Source organism: Phyllostomus discolor, chromosome X (genome assembly GCF_004126475.2).
Source record: "Phyllostomus discolor isolate MPI-MPIP mPhyDis1 chromosome X, mPhyDis1.pri.v3, whole genome shotgun sequence".
Lineage (NCBI taxonomy): Eukaryota > Metazoa > Chordata > Mammalia > Chiroptera > Phyllostomidae > Phyllostomus > Phyllostomus discolor.
In genome coordinates this window covers 45,412,867-45,432,563 of record NC_050198.1, presented here as the reverse complement: position 1 = coordinate 45,432,563, position 19,697 = coordinate 45,412,867, and the positions used below count along the sequence as shown (strand labels likewise).

At 37.9% G+C, this 19,697-nt stretch overlaps 1 long non-coding RNA gene across 1 annotated transcript; it reads left to right on the top strand.

Moving 5' to 3' along the window:
• Window positions 1–3,958: 3,958 nt before the first annotated feature.
• On the top strand, window positions 3,959–13,891 carry LOC118498513. Its single transcript, XR_004900994.1, has 3 exons — window positions 3,959–4,101; window positions 8,435–8,438; window positions 13,882–13,891. It is a non-coding gene; the product is annotated as an uncharacterized LOC118498513 (long non-coding RNA).
• The last annotated feature ends 5,806 nt before the right edge of the window (window positions 13,892–19,697 follow it).

Here is a 19,697-nt window from a genome sequence, read left to right as displayed (position 1 = left end):
TGTCGTGTATTATGTTTATTGGTTTGTGAATATCGTACCATCCCTGCATACTTGGGATGACTCCCACTTGGTTATGGCATATGATCTTTTTAATGTATTTCTGGATGTGATTTGCCAACATTTCTTGTGGATTTTAGCATCTATGTTCATCAGCAATATGGGCCTGAAATTTTCTTTCTTTGTTATTTCTTCTTCCAGTGTTGGGATTAGGATTATTCTCATTTCATAAAAGTTTTTGGGAGTCTTCCATCTTCTTGAATTTTTGAAATAATCTGTGGCTGATGGGCATTAGATCTCCCTTAAATGCTTTGTAAAATTCATCAGTGAAACCTTATGGTCCACGGGTTTTGTGTGTCAGAAACTTTTTGATTACTGTTTCAATTTCATCAGCTGTTATTTGCCTGTTCAGGTTTTCTGCTTCTTTTTCATTGAGTTTTGGAAGATTATATTTTTCTAGAAATTTGTCCATTTCACCCAGGTTTTGCTATTTCTTGGCATATAATTCTTTGTAGTAATTTCTTACAATAGTTTGTATCTCTATGGTGTCAGTTGTAATCTCTCTTCCTCATTTCTGATTGTGATTATTTGGGTCTTCTCTCTTTTTTTCTTGATGAATCTGCTTAAAGACTTGTTGATTTTGTTTATCTTTTCAAAGAACCATCTCCTGGATTCATTGATTCTTAGAATTGTGCTTTTAGTCTCTATGTCATTTAATTCTGCTCTGATCTTGGTTATTCCCTTCCTTCTACTTGATCTGGGCTGTCTTTGTTGTTGTTCCTCGAGTTCTTGTAGACATAGAGATAGGATTTGTATTTTAAATGTTTCTAATTTTTTTATGTATGATTGTAACGCTATGAACTTGCCTCTCAGGACTGTGTTTGCTGTGTCCCATAAGTTTTGGACTGTTGTGAGTTAATTTTCATTTCCTTCCAGAAACTTTTTTATTTCTTCCTTAATCCCTTTCTTATCCCATTCATTGTTTAATAGTGTGCTGTTCATTCTCCATGATTTTGAGTGTTTGGGGATTTTTTCTTTGATGTTGGTTTCTAGTATCAGTCACTTGTTGTCAGAGAAAATGCTTGATGTGATTTCAATTTTCTTGAATTTGTTGAGGTTTGTTTAGCATCCTATCATGTGGTCTGTCTTTGAAAATGTTCTATGTGAATTTGAAAAGAATGTTCATTTTGCTTCTTTGTAATGAAACTCTCTCTCTCTCTCTCTCTCTCTCTCTCTCTCTATATATATATATATATATATATATATATATATATATCAGTTAAGTTCATTCATCTAGGGCACGGTTCAATGCCACGATATCTTTGTTGATATTTTGTTCGGAAGGCCTGTCCATTTTTGACAGTGAGTTATTAAAATCTCCTACTATCATTGTCTTGCTGCCAATATCTTTCTTGAAGTCCTCCAAGGTTTTCTTTATTTATTTGGGTGCTCCCATTTTAGGTAGCATGTATATTTACTATGTTTATGTCTTTTGTTTTGTTTTGTTTTGTTTTTTGTTTATGTCTTTTTGATGGATTCTTCCCTTGTGTATTATGAAGTGACCCTCTGGATCTGTTTGTATGGCTCTTCTTTTGAAATCTATTTTGTCTGATATGAATATTGCTACCCCTGCTTTTTTTCCCTGTCAATTTGCTTGGGAATGTTTGTTTCTAGCCTTTTGCTTTCAGTATGCTTAGGTCTTTAGTCCTGCAGTGGGTTTCTCATAGGAAGCATATGTGGGGGTCATGTTTTCTTATCCATTCTGCTATTCTGTGTCTTTTGTTTGGGGCATTTAGTCAATTTATGTTTAAGGTTATTATTGGTAGGTACTTACTCACTGCCATTTTTCCTACCTATGCTCCTCTCTCTTTCATTCTTTTTCTTCTTGTTCTTAAAGCATCTCTTGCAGAGCTGGTTTTGAGGAGGCTTCTTTTAGGCTTCTCTTGTACAGGAAGCTCCTTATTTGTTCTTCCATTTTAATTCAGGGCCTCGCTAAATAAAGTACTCTTGGTTGAATGCCTCTGGTTCTCATTTCTTGGAATATTTCTTGCCATTCTCTTCTGGCTTGGAGTGTTTCCATTGAGAAGTCAGACGCTAATCTTATTGGGGTTCCCTTGTGTGTTACTTCCTTTTTTTCCATTTGTTGCATTTGAGATTCTCTCTTTATCTTCTAATTTTGCCATTTTAATTAAGATATGTCTTGAAGTGGCCTTCTTTGGGTTCCTCTTGATTGGAACTCTCTGTGCTTCTTGGATTTGTGTGACTTTTTCTGTCATTCAGTTAGGGAAGTTTTCCATCATTACTTTTTCAAACAGGTTTTTTATACTTTGCTCTTCTTCTTCTCCTTCTGGTATCCCTGTTATATGGATATTATCGTTTCATGTTGTTCTGCATTTCACTTAACTCCTCTTCATTCTTTCTGAGACTCTTTTCCTTTTCTTGCTCATTCTGTTTTTTTTTTCTACCTTGTCCTCCAGCTCACTATTCTGACCCTCTGCTTCATCAAGCCTGGTGTTGATTCCTTCTACTGTGTTCTTCAGTTCAAAAATTGTATTCTTCATTTCCTCTTGACCCTTGTTGATAGTTTCTATTTTTTTTCATGTTGATGTAGTTTCCAGTGAGTTCATTGTAGTTGCTCTGTGTTTTTTGGATAATTCTCTGTGAGCTCATTGAGTTTCCTGATAACCATTGTTTTGAACTCAATATCAGATAGTTGACTTGCTCTATTCCATATAGCATTCTTTCTGAGGCTTCCTCCTTTCCTTTCACTTGGGGATTGTTGCTTTGTCTTCGCATTGTTTGTGAGACTTTTCTTGTTAGACTTTCCTTCTTAAATTGATCTGTTCTGACTCCCTGGGTTTATGGTATGAATTTCTGTGGTTGAATACCTGTGAAATTCAGTGGTGCAGTCTCCTTGATCTTCTGAACTCACTGGTCTTGGGCTGTCATTTAAGTTGGCTCTGTGTTTGTCCCTGGGTTTTGATTGTTATTGGGTCTTTCTTTGGTGGGTCTTTCCCTCCAGCTGGTCAACTAAAGGTCACTGCATTCACCACCTCTTATTTTCTGTCGTGCATGTGTGGCCAGGTTGTGTTGAATGTGGCCCCCTTCATGTATACAAGGTTTTGAGGATTCTCTCTTGCTTTTCTTCAGTTGTTTGTTCAGAGTAATTTCTCCACCATTTATTTGTATTTCCAGAACAGCCTTGGGTTCAGTTAATGTGGCTTCTACTCCTTCCACTTTCTGCTGTTGTTACCTGTTGATGGTTCCTTTGTTGGTGGGTTTCCTCCTCCAGGAGGGGTCCTGGTGTTCACAGCTTCTACCTACTCTTTTTTGTGATCAGTTGGAGAGGGAAGGCAAAATAGTTTAATACAGCAGGAGTGTATTCTATGATATTTAAAATACCAACCCAGGAGGAAGAGACAGGAGATCCTTTGGATATGTGTAGTGTTAACCCTGTTATTTCACCCAACTGGTCACTTTTAAGAAAGGGTGGAAAGTTGATAAGGCTCTTGCTAGTGGAAGGAAAGATTATGAGTTGGATCTAGAAAGCAGTCAGCTTGTGGGAGGTCAGCTTATGAGGTAAAGTGGGAGTAAATGATAGAAAATATGTGTAGAGTATGAGAGAATATAGTTAACCACAATGGTAATACATTTCTGGAAGACAGTGTAGTGGGCTAAGATCCTGGAGGGGTGCTGTGTAGTATTTACAATTGTATGGAAGAGTTATTTACAATATACTGGAACAACAATCATTTGACAGAAACTACATGATCTGAATAACAAGAATGGGAAGTGTACAACCTAGAGTAATGTGGTACTGGAAAATAAGTGACGTGAAAGATAATAAATTAAATATACACTACAAAAGAGAGAACAAGGGAAACCAGTGAAACAATGCAATTTAATGAGCCAAGCAAAGAAGACTAAACAGAAAGAAGAGAAATACAAAAATACTAATAAATTAGAAGATGTAAGAATAATGAAAAAATAATAATACAAATATACATGAACTTGCAAGTTCTCTGTAGTAGCAAAGTGAAATTTGTCTCACTGTCTCAGCTGTTGGGGTGACACTTCTTTTGGTCCAGCTGTGGTCTTTTCACAGTACTAGGTTTTATTGTCTTACATGTGGGAATTTTGTGGGGTTTTTTTGGTTTTTTTTTAAGATTTTATTTATTTATTTTTAGAGAGAGAAGGGAGGGAGATAGAGAGAGAGAAACATCACTGTGCGGTTGCTGGGGGTTATGGCCTGCAACCCAGGCATGTACTCTGGCTGGGAATCGAACCTGGGACACTTTGGTTCCCAGCCCACACTCAATCCACCGAGCTATGCCAGGCAGGGCGGAATTTTGTTTTAAAGAAGAATGAGGAAAGAAGAAGAGATAAAAAGGGATAGAAAGGAAGAAGGAATAAAAAAGAAAGAATTAAAGAGAGGGAAGAGTTAAAAAAATGAAATTTCTTAAAAAAAAAAAAAAAAAAAAAAAAAAACCTCTTTCTGCCTTCAAACTGATCAAGCCAGTTCTGTTGGTCTTCCTTGTTGCAGCAGTCTGAGGGGGATTGGTTTCTCCTGTCTCCCTTTCTGAGCAGCACTCTTCGCAGTTGCCCAGCCTCCAGCCCAATTCCTCAGTTCGCTGCAGGTCCCCATGTTCTCTTCTGTGCCCAGGCTAGGCCTTCCGTCCACCAGATGCACTGTCCTTGAGGTGCCCCAGTTAGGGGAAATTCACAGATGCCCTTCTCACTCTTTGTTGTCCTAGGTGCTAAGGACTCTCAGATCCCCTTCAGGCTATTTCAGCCCCCCCCCACACACACACTGTGTTAAGGCTTTTTGGGGATTGCTGACTCCCTGAGCCATGCAGTGCTACTTAAGGCAGGGGGAGGGCATCTCTGCTTTCCTCTTAGAGAGCCAGTTGGCCTCCAGGTCAGAGTTGCCACCATGACTGCCTCTGCAGATGCCAGTGCTTCCTCTGTTGTTTCCCTGGGGGCACAGGGCTTGGGTGCAAGGTGCCTCTGGGAAGCAAGGTCAGGTGTGTTCCATCCAGGGCCTGTGGGTGTGGTGGGACAATCGACCACCAAAAGCTCAGTGCAGTTGGGTGGGGAGGAGGCAGGAGCTGCTGCTGTAGGGGAGCTCCCCAAAGAGCCTCTGTGTGTCTCGTTTTTCACTTTTTCTTTTTGAAAATTTTCTGCTCAAGCCTGCCACTCCATACAAGGGCCTGGCCCAATTCACACAGCCCAATTCTCCAAACAGACTTGGAACTATCCAGATCAGGATCCATGAGGACCTTATTCTGAACTCTCTCCAGCCAGCACACATAACCCCCATGTGTTCGCCACTTTGTCCTTATTCATCCCCTGTGACTTCAAGCACCCAGATCCATCCTGGTGCTGCTCAAACCTTGTTTAGCAGGGGAGGGAGACATTGACCTGGCTCTCTCCCAGGAACCCTGTGCCAGACCCTGTGGGTGCTAGGTCTGGGGAGCTTACTGTGCTGAAGCACTCTCCCTACTGTCTCATTGTTATACGTCCTCTACAATTTTTGGTTTCCAATCTTCATATATGCTGAGGTACTGTTGGCTGTTGTCTCTGTTCCTCAAAAGATTGCCTAGGTGTTTCACCCATGTGCAGGGGAAAGTGGACTCCACTCCCACCTATCTTGCCACCATCTTCCAAACTTTTTAATTTAATCTTTACAGTATTTTTTCCATTACCCTCTCTTGCCAGAATTCACCACACTGTTGTCCATGTTCATGAGTCTTTTTTTCCTTTTTGCTCAATCCTTCCACCTCCTAACTGTTCACTACACTCCTAGCTGTCATCCTGTTGTACATCTATAGTCAGTCACTATTTTCCTTGTTAGTTCACTTTGTTCATTAGATTCCACATATGAAAGAAATAATATGGTATTTGCCTTTCTCACTCTTGCTTATTTTACTCAGCATAATATTCTCCAAGCCCATCCATACTGTTGAAAATGGTAAAATTTTCTTTTCTATGTCTGAGTAATATTCCATTGCATAAATGCACCCTAGTTGTTTTATCCACACATCTACTGGTGGATAATTGAACTGCTTCCATATCTTAGCAAATGTGAATAACATTGCAACGAACATAGGGTCAGTTATGTTCTTTTGAATTAGTGTTTTTGGTCCCTTCAGATATATTCCCAAAAGTGGGATCATTGGGTTGAAAGGCAGATCTCCTTTTAATTGTTTGAGACATTTCCCTACTGCTTTCCACAGTGGCTGCACCAACCTGCATTCCCAGCAAGGAAAACTACCAGTGTTCCCTTTATGATTGAGAATATGACAGGGATGTCCACTTTCACCTCTCTTATTCAACAAAGCACTGGAAGTGGAGCATTATAGGATGCTATGGCAGGGTAGTCAAATCTAGCCTAAAGGACTTAAGTTAAGGCTTAACAGACTAACTAATTTTTAAGCTTAAACCTTAATAGTAATAGTAAACTAGGTGGAAGAGTCAGGGAAAGTGTGATCCAAATAGATGAAATAGCATATGCCAGGATGCTGATGTGACAAAGAGTATGACATGTTCAAAGAAAGAAATAAACACTGAAAGGAAATACCAAGAACTCTCACTAGGAAGATAACTTGGACCCAGACCACTAAAAATATTAACTAATGGTAATATAATTATTTGGTAGAAATATGCTTCTACTGAAAAGTAATTTAACCAAATATCAACATGATTATGTGCTGCATTGATAATAGCTTACAAGGAAGAGAGAATAGAGACAAAAAGACTGATTTAAAGTTTGTCTATTAATTTACTTATATTTAAATATATATTTAGATGAGAAATGATGCCTGTCTGAGCTAAGGCAGGGGAAGACAGAATAGAAAGAAGGTTTTACATAGTACAGATATTTCTTAAGTGGAATTAGAAAACTTCATAACTTGTTAAATATAGGAGGCAGAAAATAGAAACAATTGGAAAATGACTCAGATATCTTGCAGAATATCTGAGGAGGAGACATTAATAGGTTTTATTCTGCCAAGACAAGGACTTAAACCCTAGAAGGAAAAAAAAATGTGGGTTCCAGTCAGATGTTTATTGATGATAAACATGATAATTTCTGTATATATAAATCAAAATACCACAACAGTAGGACCTGGAATTTCCTGCCACCAAGCTCAGGTTATTTATTCATACAACTAAGATATATTTATTAAGCCCTGCCTGACATGTTCCAGGAAGTGGGCCAGACAACAAAAATGAAAAGAGAACTGACTGTATGGGAAGACATATTTGTCAATGACACATTGGGAAAGGGTTTGACTCCAAAACAAATAAAGAACTCATATAACTCAACAGCAGGAAGACAAACAATCCAGTTAAAAATGGGCAAAAGATCTGAATAGACACTTCTCCGAGGGCATACAAATGGATCATAGACATATGAAAAGATGGTCAACATCACTAGCCATTAGAAAGATGCAAATTAAAACCATAATGAGATATCACCTCACAGCTGTCAGAATGGTCATCATTAACAAATCAACAAATAACAAGTGCCAGAGAGTATGTGGAGAAAAGGGAACTCTGGTGCACTGTTGGTTGAAATGCATAATGGTGCAGCCAGTGTGGAAAACAATCTGGAATTTCTTTTTTTTTTTTTTAAGATTTTATTATTTATTTTTAGAGAGGGAAGGGAGGGAGACAGACAGAGAGAGAGAGAGAGACAGAGAGAGAGAGACAGAGAGAGAGAGAGACAGACAGAGAGAGAGAGAGAGAGAGAGAGAGAGAGAGAGACATCAATGTGCGGTTGCTGGGGGTCATGGCCTGCAACCCAGGAATGTACCCTGGCTGGGAATCGAACCTGGGACACTTTGGTTCCCAGCCCGCGCTCAATCCACTGAGCTATGCCAGCCAGGGCTTGGAATTTCTTTTAAAAATACAAATGGAACTGCTTTTTTATCCAGCGATTCTGTTGCTGAGGAGATACCTTAAGGATCCCTAATCACTAATTCAAAAGAACCTATGCACCCCAATGTTCATAGCAGTGCTTTTTATTTTATTTTTAAATACATTTTATTGATTATGCTATTACAGTTGTCCCATTTCCTCCCCTTCACTCCTCTCCACCCTGCACACCCTCTTTCACCTACATTCCCCCCTTTTAGGTCATGTCCATGTGTCATACATATAAGTTCTTTGACTTCTACTTTTCCCATATGATTCTTACCCTCCCCCGTCTATTTTCTACCTACCATCTATGCTACTTATTCCCTATACCTTTTCCCCCTCTCTCCCCATCCCACTCTCCTGTTGAAATCCCTCCATGTGATCTCCATTCCTGTGGTTCTCTTCCTGTTTTAGTCATTTGCTTAGTTTGTTTTTCTTTTTGTTTTAGGTATAGTTGTTAATAATTGTGAGTTTGCTGTCATTGTACTGTACATATTTTTTACCTTCTTTTTCTTAGATTTGTCCCTTTAACATTTCATATAATAAGGCTTGGTGATGATGAACTTCTTTAACTTGACCTTTCCTGAGAAGCGCTTTATCTGTCCTTCCATTCTAAATGGAACCTTTGCTAGATAGAGCGATCTTTAATGTAGATTCTTGCCTTTCATGACTTGGAATACTTTTTTCTAGCCCCTTCTTGCCTGCAAGGTCTCTTTTAAGAAATTAGCTGACAGTCTTATGGGAACTCCTCTGTAGGTAACTCTCTCCTTTTCTCTTGCTACTTCTAAGAGTCTATCCTTATTCTTAATCTTGGCTAATGTAATTATGATGTGCCTTGGTGTGGTTCTCCTTGGGTCCAACTTCTTTGGGACTCTCTGAGCTTCCTGGACTTCCTGGAAGTCTATTTTCTTTCCCAGATTGGGGAAGTACTCCTTTATGATTTGTTCAAATAACTTTTCCACTTGTTGCTCTTCCTCTTCTCCTTCTAGTACCCCTATAATTCAGATGTGTGATGGATACTGGCTAGCAGTATCCATCACTGCTGCAGATGCATGAAACAAGAGAAAACATATACATGGATGATGAGTCCTGTGGAAGAATAGGGACGAAATGGCCACTCTCTCTAGTGGAGAATGCCCACTGGTTTTCCCGCCTGAGCAGGCTTTTATTAAGTATACAGATACAGTTTGTGAATTACAGTCTGGCAGGGAAGATAAAACAAGTAGTTAGCTTTGAAAGGGGCTGGCAGATCTCCTGCTGAGATTCTGGTCTGAGATTTTGGGGTTTTATCACTTAAAAAGATGATAGAACTTAAAAGCTTGGTTTCTTTTCCTGCCTGTGCCTTCATATTCTAAGTAAAGAGCTTCCTCCAGCAAGCAAATCTCACAGGATTTTTGCATATTCTATGTCTCAGGCCTGATTACCCTGGGAGTCCGCCTCTGTTATTTCTGCAGGCCTGAGTCAGGCAGAGGAGACAAATGCAGCCAGGAGACTTGGATTTCTCAAGGACTCAGGCTTTGACAAAGCCAAGGGGGCAGGAGTCAATGTTGATCACCCCTTCATTTCCACAGCCCCCTGAGTTTCTTCCCTTAGGGCATTCCCATGTGATCATGTCTGTCTTAGATTCATCCTCTTTCTTAGAGAATTGTCATCTGCCATTGACTGTCAATCATGCAAAGGGAGCCAGGCATTAGAACAGGCAGTGTTCAAGCCAGGGAAGTAAGTTTTGTCTCCTTAGTGTCTCCTGGTTTGGAGGCCTCTTACTCAGCCTTAGCAACAGGCAGTTACAGCTTCCTGAGACCAGGCAAGAAGGACCCCAACACAGATGTTGGAATGTTTACAGATGCCCTGGAGGTTCCTAAACCTCTCCTCATTTTTTTGAATTCTAGTTTCTTCATTCTTTTCTGAGTGGATATTTTGTTCTTCCTTCTGGTCCACACTGTTGACTTGAGTCCCAGTTTCCTTCCCATCACTATTGATTCCCTGTACATTTTCCTTTATTTCACTTAGTGTATCCTTCATTTTTTTCATCTAATTTGTGACCAAATTCAACCAATTCTGTGAGCATCCTGATTACCAGTGTTTTGAACTGTGCATCTGATAAATTATCTCTTTGTCATTTAGCTGTATTTGTTCTGGGGCATCAATCTGCTTTTCATTTGGGCCAATTTTTCTTTGTCTTGACATGCCTGTTATGTAGTGAGGGGCGGAGCCTTAGGTGTTCACTGGGGCAGGGAAACCCATGTCACTGGGTTGTGAGGCACTGTCTGTGGGGAAGGGGTCTGAGAGGAATCAATGGCACTTGCTCCACTCACTGCCAAATTTCATTCACTTCCCCCACTTCCCACAAGCAAATTGGGCCCTTCTGGTGCTTATTCCTGTGTGGGTGGGTTTGTGTACATTCTAGGACCCTGTGGGTCTCTCCAATGAACTTTCCTGTGAGGTTGGGAGTTCCTGTTCCCCCCTTTTTTGCCTGGTTTATCTGCATGCCAATGTGGGACCTTGGCAGCCAGCTGCAGTCTTGCATGCCCTGATCCTCCAACCACTGCCTTGCCATGAGTTCTCTCCATACAGGTTGTCTGACTCTGGCCCTCCTACCAGTCTGGATGAATGCAGCTTATTTAATTCCTTGGTTGTCAGACTTCCATACAATTCAATTTTCTGTCAGTTCTGGTTGTTTTTTTGTTTTTAAATTTTTGTTGTACTTGTTTTGGCTGTGTGAGGAGGCACAGTGTGTCTACCTATACCTCCATCTTGGCTGGAAGTCCCATAGCAGTGCTTTTTTTAATAGTGTCAAGTGTTGGACACAGCATAAGTGTCCATCAATACATGAATAGATCAAAAAACTGTGGTACATTTATACAATGTAATATTACACAGCAGAAAGTAAGAAGGAACTCCTTCTACCTTTTACAACAGCATGGATGGAACTGGAAAGCATTATGCTAAGAGAAATAAGCCGGGCAGTAAAAGAAAAATACCATATGATCTAACCTATAATAAGAACCTATCCACAAAACAAACAAGTGAGAAAAATAGAACCAGAGGCATGGAAACGTGGAACAGACTGACAGTGACTAAAGGGGAAGGGGAAAGGGAATAATGGTGAAAAGAAGCAGAAGGGACTAGACAAAGAACATGTATAAATGCTCTAAAAAATGGACAACAGTGTGGGGACTGACTGTGGGAATGGGGTGATGGGTTGGGCAGAGGATAGCAAAGGGAGAAAAGCTGGGACAACTGTAATAGAATAACAATAAAAATGATATAAAAATAAAATGACAGATTCATTCCTTGCTATCACAGAATTTAAGTTTACCAAATAACCAATCTGATCAATTACTTATTCTAATGGTACCCTCTTGTATGTATTTTTGTTTAATTTTAAGAAATTTCTATCAGTGTGGACTGAAAATATTTTTCAGTTTGTGAAATTTTAAAGCTACTAGAAGAGATATATGTGTTGCCATGGTTTCTTTTCAATATTCACATAATAGCCATCCTCATTTATTGTAATAAAACGTTTGTTTAAAGGAGCTTTGCAACTGATTTCAAGCACTCAACCAAAATATCAAGATTAAAATATTAGGCAGTGTCAGCACAAGGATTGCTTTTTCTTTTTTTTTTACTTTTTTTTACATTTTCTATTGTTCAAGTACCATTGTCTCCATTTTCCCCTCATCACTCCCCCCTCACCCCAGCCACCCCTAACTCCCACCCGGGATCATACTCCCCTTTGGCTTTTTCCATGTGTCCTTTATACAATTTCTGAAAACCCTTCCTCCTTTTCTCCCCATTATCCCTTCCCACCTCCCCTCTGTTACTGTCAGTTTTTTTTCTTAATTTCAATGTCTCTGGTTATATTTTGCTTACTTGTTTGTTTTCCAATTAAAATGAGTTATGGTTATTTTAATATACACTTGTATTTGGGGAGAATTTCCAAATACAATAAGTGTTGCTAAATGAAGCACATTTAGCTGTTAATTAGACAAATTTTTGAGCATGTAAAAAGGTAAAATGTCCATTGCAGATGAAAAACAAAGGGCACAATCTATTTTATAGGTCCATATTCTTTGACTTCTGATAATTTGTTATTGTGGCTTAAAAAAGGACTGTGGGAATGGTTTGCCAGGGTCATCTCTGGTGATTCAGGTTCAAATTTGAGGTCTCTGCAGGCCACCATTTCCGTAATAAATTTACCATATACCTTCTTACTGTCCAGCCTGAAAGGGTGGCTATCAGGAAAAAGAAGACACACCACTTCTCTCCTCATCTGAAGACCAAACAGGAAATTGCTTAATCTCAGCTCCATACATCATTATACATGATGCCTTGATCAGCATGTTGGATTTGTTTGTGAAAATTAAATCTCTCTAGAATGATGGATGTATTTTTAATAAAGCAAGAAATTAATTAACTGTCCCTGAAGAACAAGGAAAGTACCTCTTTGTGGCATACATGTTGACCTCACAGCCAAGCCAGCACATTGTACCTTTTTATCATGACTCTATTGTTTTATAAACAGAATGGAAAGCTGTTACCATACAACTACAATGAAGGAGATCACCTAATGTCTAGCTTTTCTACATGAACCAGAGTAACAATTTAAAACCAAAAGGATGTTGAAGTAGAAATTTCTATAGAGACAGGTTCCTTTCTTGGAGTTTTATTTAGATACATTACTTTATTTAGTACCCACAACAAATTCAGAGACAGCTATTACTATGACCACTTTTTAAAATTAGGAAACCAATATTAAAAATGCTTATTTGTTTTGTACAGCTGGTTACTGAAAAGTTAGGATTCAAGTCTACATTCCATTCCAAAATCCATGTTGTAAACAATAGTGCTTTTTTCCCCTTGAAAACCTATGTAAACACTGGGTTCTCCAATGACAGTAAGTATTGAATAGTTTTCCCAAGAGATATTGAGAGCTCCAGTGTGTACTAATGTGTTACCCTTTCTCTGCTGTTATTTTATGTTATAACAATAGAAATGTTGTCATATTTGTTTTATGGTTCAGGATCTGTCATAGCTAACATTCGAATGATTGTAATGGTAGGAAGGAGAGGCTAGGAAAGATGGTTGGATAGCAACTACATTCTGCTCTAATGTTTGGCCAGGACTCCATAATAAAACATGTCGAGCAGGACATTGGAGAAAAACAGTGTGGTTTCTAAGTTGATATCCACTTAGCATTATGTTTCCTCAGTACGTAGTTGTAAACCAAGGAAAACCTTGTTCTCCCAGAGTATAGAAAAGAAGGAAACCATTTTTTTTTCTGAAATGCTACAGGAAACTAAGTTTATTCTATCTATACAAGTATAACTGTAATGATATTATGAAGAGCCTTTTGAAAAGATAGGAGTCCTTTGCTCTGTGTATTGAGTGTCATATATTTTCACGCAGAGAAACATTTTGTAATGAAAAATGCATATAGACAGAGCTTATTACCTGACTACTGCAGTTCAAGTTTCTCAATCTAGAAGGAAAATAGGTCTCGAAGAGTTAACTGAGTGTCCTCAATCTGTCTTTCATTGTAGAAAGACAGACTCATTTGTTTGAACACACTCATTAAGAGGGATGTGAAAATGTGTTTTTTTTTTCATTTGAAGATGCTTTCTATGTTTCTTCCAGTAGGAGCACTGTGTTACTTGTTGCCTTATGCTCTCCACCAATGACCTTGGATTGTAAAGTATGCAATCATCTTATATTTTTCTAAAACCCAAGAAATGATTCACTCTTGGATCATTCCCATATCCATTTGCTGGGAGAGCAGAGCACAAAGACAGAAGCCACATGGTTTCTGAAGCAACTGCACCAAGCGTGGAGTGCCTATCTCCACATTCTTTATTACATGAAGAAACCACGCCCTTAAAGTTCTGTAACATTTGTTTTTATTTGTTTCACTCAGGCAAATATTCACATGAACAATACAAAGGTGTCCAATAAAATGTCTGGGAGCAGGGATTTTCATAAAACACACACACACAGAAAAAACAGAAACACATTTCAACTGCAAAAAGTATATAAATGTGTATGTGATAAAAGCACACACAACACATGCTTAATAATATGTGAACATGGTATAAGAAACAAACAATGAAAAAGGATGTATGATGAAACCTAGTTTCCTTTCTGTGCCACCCCCAGAATCCAACTCCCCGAGTTCCACCTCATAAAGGCAACTGGTAAATTTCTCTTGCACCTTCCATAAATTTTCTTTACAAAGCAAGCCTACACTAAAGCACACTATACACACATTTTCAATCTTGACCATTCTCCCTTGAAAATACATCTTAGAGATCATTCCATATCAGAAATACTTGCTTTCTTTCTAATGGCTGCATAGTATTCTATTATACGGACCTACTGTCTGACAACTGCCATATAACTGAACATTCAGGTTGCTTCTATAAAATAAGCAATGTTACAGTGCTATGGCATACCAAGCATGGAATGGGAGACAGTACGAAGAATTTACTTGACAAGAAGAATTTGAACACTGGCACAGTTCAGAATTTGCTGTACATGATGATAATAAAAAGTACATGGATATTTAGTCATTTTTTTATTCTTCTTAAATTTCCTACCAATAAGGTATTCTGCCGCGGTCCAGCCGCAGCTAGGTCCAAGGTTTCCTGAAAGGTGGGTAAGGCGTCGGCGATGGAAGACAGACGACAACACACCTCAGAGGACAGTGATGCTCTGTTCCGTTTATTGCAAGTACAAGCAGGTTTTTATACTTTCATTTTTAGCAGTGATTGACATTTGCGATTAGGTAAAGCAGAAAAAAATTAATACAAAGGTAACCAGGAAAAATACAAAAATTCCCATAGATTCAGTTATATTAAACAAAGATTATTATAACCATGAGAGCCATAAATCAGACAATTAGAAATAGCTGTACATACAGAGTTTGAATGTCTTATTGTTTATTAAAATTCTCAGAATTTGTCATGGGGCAAAAGGACACGGTAAATTGAACAGAGGTTATAGGAAATTTATTATAAGGCCTTTGTGATGTCTAACTTACCTATTTACCTTTCTGTCTAAAATATTTCTCTATGTACCATGGACTCTAACTCCCTGGTAACTGTTTCTACGTGCTTAATTTATAACAGTTAACCAGCTTTTCTTATTTCTTTGCCTGTCTAATTCTACTTGATATATATTCCTATTCAAGGTAAAGGCGGGGCTGTTACTCCAACAACTTTTAGACACTCAGGGGCTATTTCATTAGAGGGGATTTTATTCTCTGGTCAAAAAATTATTTTATACAACTTCATTGGAATTATGCAAATCAATAAACCTGAAATACAGATATCTAACAATCCCACCACCTTTTAATCTCCAAAACAAACATATAAGGAGAGATAAACAGGAAATTTAGCTACAATAAACTCTTTTTATTTCTTAGTTAATAAACACCAGGGAGGTCTGCTTCGAGCTAGCCTTTCCATGAAATTTAGACTATTATAAAACACTTGAACTTCATCCTAATTGACCATTCTAATGTCACCCTCATTATATGCTCCTGTATAAGGCAATGGGAGATCTGGAACCCTCTGGAGACCATTAGCTCCTTTTGGGGGATACCATAATTTGCCAATAATCTAATATGCTACCCAGGGGTATCCCTGGGCTGTGGGTAAGGGTCTATATAGTTTTTTTTGTTTGTTTTGTTTTCTAGAAAGACTCTTTGTATCTATGGGTAAGGAACAGGCATGGGAAAGTCCGCCAATAATTCAACCTATTGTAACTGATTTATGAATTCTTTTATGGGAACAATCAGGAATAATTTCTTACTCAGGTTTATAAACACTTGATTTAAAACAATCTGGGCATGATTCAATAGTCTCAGGAGAACTAGTTGCCCCTTCAGAATTTCCCTCAAAATCAATCATTGACTCTTTTCGAGCCTCTTTCTTCTCATGTTCTGTTCTTATAGGAATCAGGGTACAAAGTAAGACCATGATTAATATTAGCAAGGAAATTATTAAAAGCAATCCCCAGAAAAATTACCGCCCCCCTTTGTATGCCATGCTCTCTTCCAGGAAGATGGATTCCTTGAATGCCCTCTTTCCATGTTCAGAACTTGTCAAAAAACATGGTTGGAAGAGGGCGTGGCAGTATTCCCTTATTGTCTCTGCTTCCTTGGTAGGGAATGTTTTACTGAATAACTTTGCACATACTGCTTTGTGCATATAGGAAAGTTTATATGCACTATAATTTTGATATATATTAACACATTGACTTCCGAAGTAGTTGTATGAATATACATTTTCACCAGGAAGAAATAAAAAATGATTGTTTTCTTACACATCCAACAACACTGTGCAATGTTGAGCTTTTTTGGTACATTTCCATTCTCCAAGATAGAAGTGGTCTCATGTTTTAATTTGCATTTATTTCATTATGCACAAGGCTTGGTATCATTTCATAAGTTTATACACTACTCATCTTGTAAATTGCTTTTTAATGTTCTTTGTGACTAATTCTAGTCTTCTCTTTATTTCTAGGTCAGTCTTGCTAAAGATTTGTGCACTTTAATTATCTTTTCAAGGAACTAAGCTTTTTGTTTCATTTAATTGCTCTATTGCTTCTGTATTCTTTATTCCAAATCTTTTCTTTTAATATTTTATTTATTTATTTTTAGAGAGGGGAGGGAGGGAGGGAGGGAGGGAGAGAGAGAGAGAGAGAGAGAGAGAGAGAGAGAGAGAGAGAGAGAGAGAGAGAGAGACATCAATGTACGGTTGCTGGGGGTCATGACCTGCAACCCAGGAATGTACCCTGGCTGGGAATCGAACCTGGGACACTTTGGTTCCCAGCCCACGCTCAATCCACTGAGCTACGCCAGCCAGGGCTCCAAATCTTTATTATTTCATCTCTTCTGCTTGTTTGGGGTGTACTTTTTTCTTCTTTTTCTAGTTAATAAAAAAAGAACATTAAGTTGTTGAATATAGGTTTGTCTTCTTTTTTAATTCCTTTATTTACAAATGTAAAATTCCCTCTAAGAATTGTTTTAGCTTCATGCCATAACTTTTATGATATGTTTTTTTGTTTCATTCATCTCAAAGTATTTTCTATATTTGCTTGTGATTTCTTCTTTGAAACATTAATTATTTAATAGTGTGTTGTTTAATTTTCACAAATATGTGGATTTCCCAAATTTCCTAATCTTTCTACCTTTATTATCCTCTTGTTGGAAAATATGCATTTTATTATTCTCATATTTAAATTTCTTAAAAGTTTTTAAATATCATCTCATGTGCACTTGAGAAGAATGTGTATTCTGCATTTGTTCCGTGAAGTGTTCTATAAAAATCTGTTATGTCTACTGATGGGCATTCAGGCTGTTTCCGAATCTTGGCTAATGTAAGTAGTGCTGCTACAAACATAGGTGTGCATATATTATGTTTTAATGCTGTTTTGGGATCCTTGGATTATATTCCAAGAAGTGGAATCACTGGGTTATAAAGGAGTTCCATTTTTAATTTTTAGAGGATACTCCGTATTGTTTTCCACAGTGGCTGCCCCAGTTTTCATTGCCACCTAGGTTACTCTTTTCTCTGCATCCTCACCAACACTTGTTTTTGTTTTTGTTTTTGTTTTAATTTATTGATGGTAGCCATTCTGCCAGGTTTAGGGTGATAGATATCTCATCAAAGTTTAAATTTGCATTTTTCTGATGATTAGTGATGTTGAACATTTTTCATATGTCTATGGCCCCTCTGTACGTCCTTTTTGGAGAAATGTTTATTTTAGTCTTTAGCTCATTTATTCATTGAGTTGTCTTCCTAGTATTGAGTTGTATTAGTTCTTTGTATGTTTTGACAATTAAACCTTGTCAGATGTATCACAGGCAAAAATGTTCTCCCATACAGTGGGTTCCCTTTTTGTTCTGCTGATGGGTTTCTTCAGCTGTACAGAAACATTTTAATTTCTTTAATGTTGTTCAACTACATCTGTCTCCATTTTTGCCCAACCACGCCCATCCCTGCCTCCCACTCACGAAACCGTACCCTGTGGCTTTGTCCATGTGGCCTTCATACATGTTCCTTGATGGTCCCCCTTTATCCACTATTATCACCCTCCCTCTTCCTCTCTGATTACTGTCAGATTGTTCTTTATTTCAAAGGTTTAATTGTTTTTGCTTACTTTTTATTTTATTGATTAGGTTCCATTTATAGGTGAGATCATATGGTATTTCTCTTTCACTGCTTGGCTTGTTCACTTAGCATAATAATCTCCATATTCATCCATGCTGCCGCAAAGGGTAGGGGCCCCTTCCTTCTTTCTGCTGCGTAGTATTTCATTGTGTGAAAGTACTATGGCTTTTGATCCACTCATTTACTGATGGACAATTACCCTTATTTTTTGGACCATATGATTCACCTGAGTTTTAGAGGAAGAAAATAGGAAAAAAAATTAAGTAAAAAATGTGATAAAATACTTAATAACACAAATAACATAATATTTCACCAATGTAAATGTAAAGCTACATTCGGACTATAAGGTGCACCCCTATTGTCCTCCCAAATTTGACCGTGGAAAGTGTGTCTTATAGTCCAAAAATACAGTAGGTTGCTTCCAGCACTTCGCTATTGTAAATTGTGTTGCCATGAACATTGGAGTACATAGGTTATTAGAATTGGTGTTTCAGGATCCTTAGGGTATAATCCCAACAGTGGTATATCTGGGTCAAAAGGCAGTTCCATTTTTAGTTTTCTGAGGAAATGAAAACTATCATATCATCTGCAAACAGTGGCAGTTTTACTTCCTCTTTCCCTATTTAGATGCCTTTTATTTCTCTTTCTTGTCTGATTGCTGTGGCTAGGATTTCCAATACTCTATTGAATGAAGTGGTGAAAGACCACATCTTTGTTTTCTTCCTGATCTTAGTGGGGAAACTTGCAGATTTTGTCCATTGAGTATGATGCTGGCTGTAGGTTTCTCCTATATGGCCTTTATCATGTTGAGGAATGCTCTTTCTACTCCCATTTTGCTGAGTGTTTTTATTTTAAATGGGGTGCTATACCTTATCAAATATTTTATCCACATCTATTGATATGACCAAGTGATTTTTGTCTTTCCTTTTGTTTATGCGATGTATTATGTTTACTGATTTGCAAATATTGTACCACCCTTGCATACCTGGAATGAATCCCACTTAGTCATGGTGTATGATCTTTTTAATGTATTGCTAGAGGTGGTTTGCCAACATTTTGTTGAGGATTTCAGCATCTAATTACATCAGCAATATTAGCTGATAGTTTTCTTTCTTTTTTGTATCTTTATCTGGTTTTGGAATTAGGGTGCTGCTGGCTTCATAAAAAGAGTTTAGGAGTCTTTCTTCTTGAATGTTTTTGGAGTAGTCTGAGAAGGATAGGGGTTAGCTCTTCCTTAAATGTTTTTTTTTTTAATATTCTCATGTGAAACTATCTGATACAGGGCTTTTGTGTGCCAGGAGTTTTTTGTTTAGTGCTTCTATTTCATAAGCTGCTATTGGTATGTTCAGGCTTTCTGTTTCTCCTTCATTCAATTTTGGGAGATTATAGTTTTGTAGCACTTTGTCCATTTCACCTAGGTTTTCAAATTCCTTGATGTATAGTGGTTCGTAGTACTTTTATACACTCTGAATCTGTGTTATCAGTTGTGATCTCTCCTTTTTCATTTCTCATTTTGTTAATTTGGGTCCTCTCTCTTTTTTTCTTGATGAGTCTGCTTAAATGCTTGCTGACTTTGTTTATCTTTTCAAAGAACAAGTTCCCTGATTT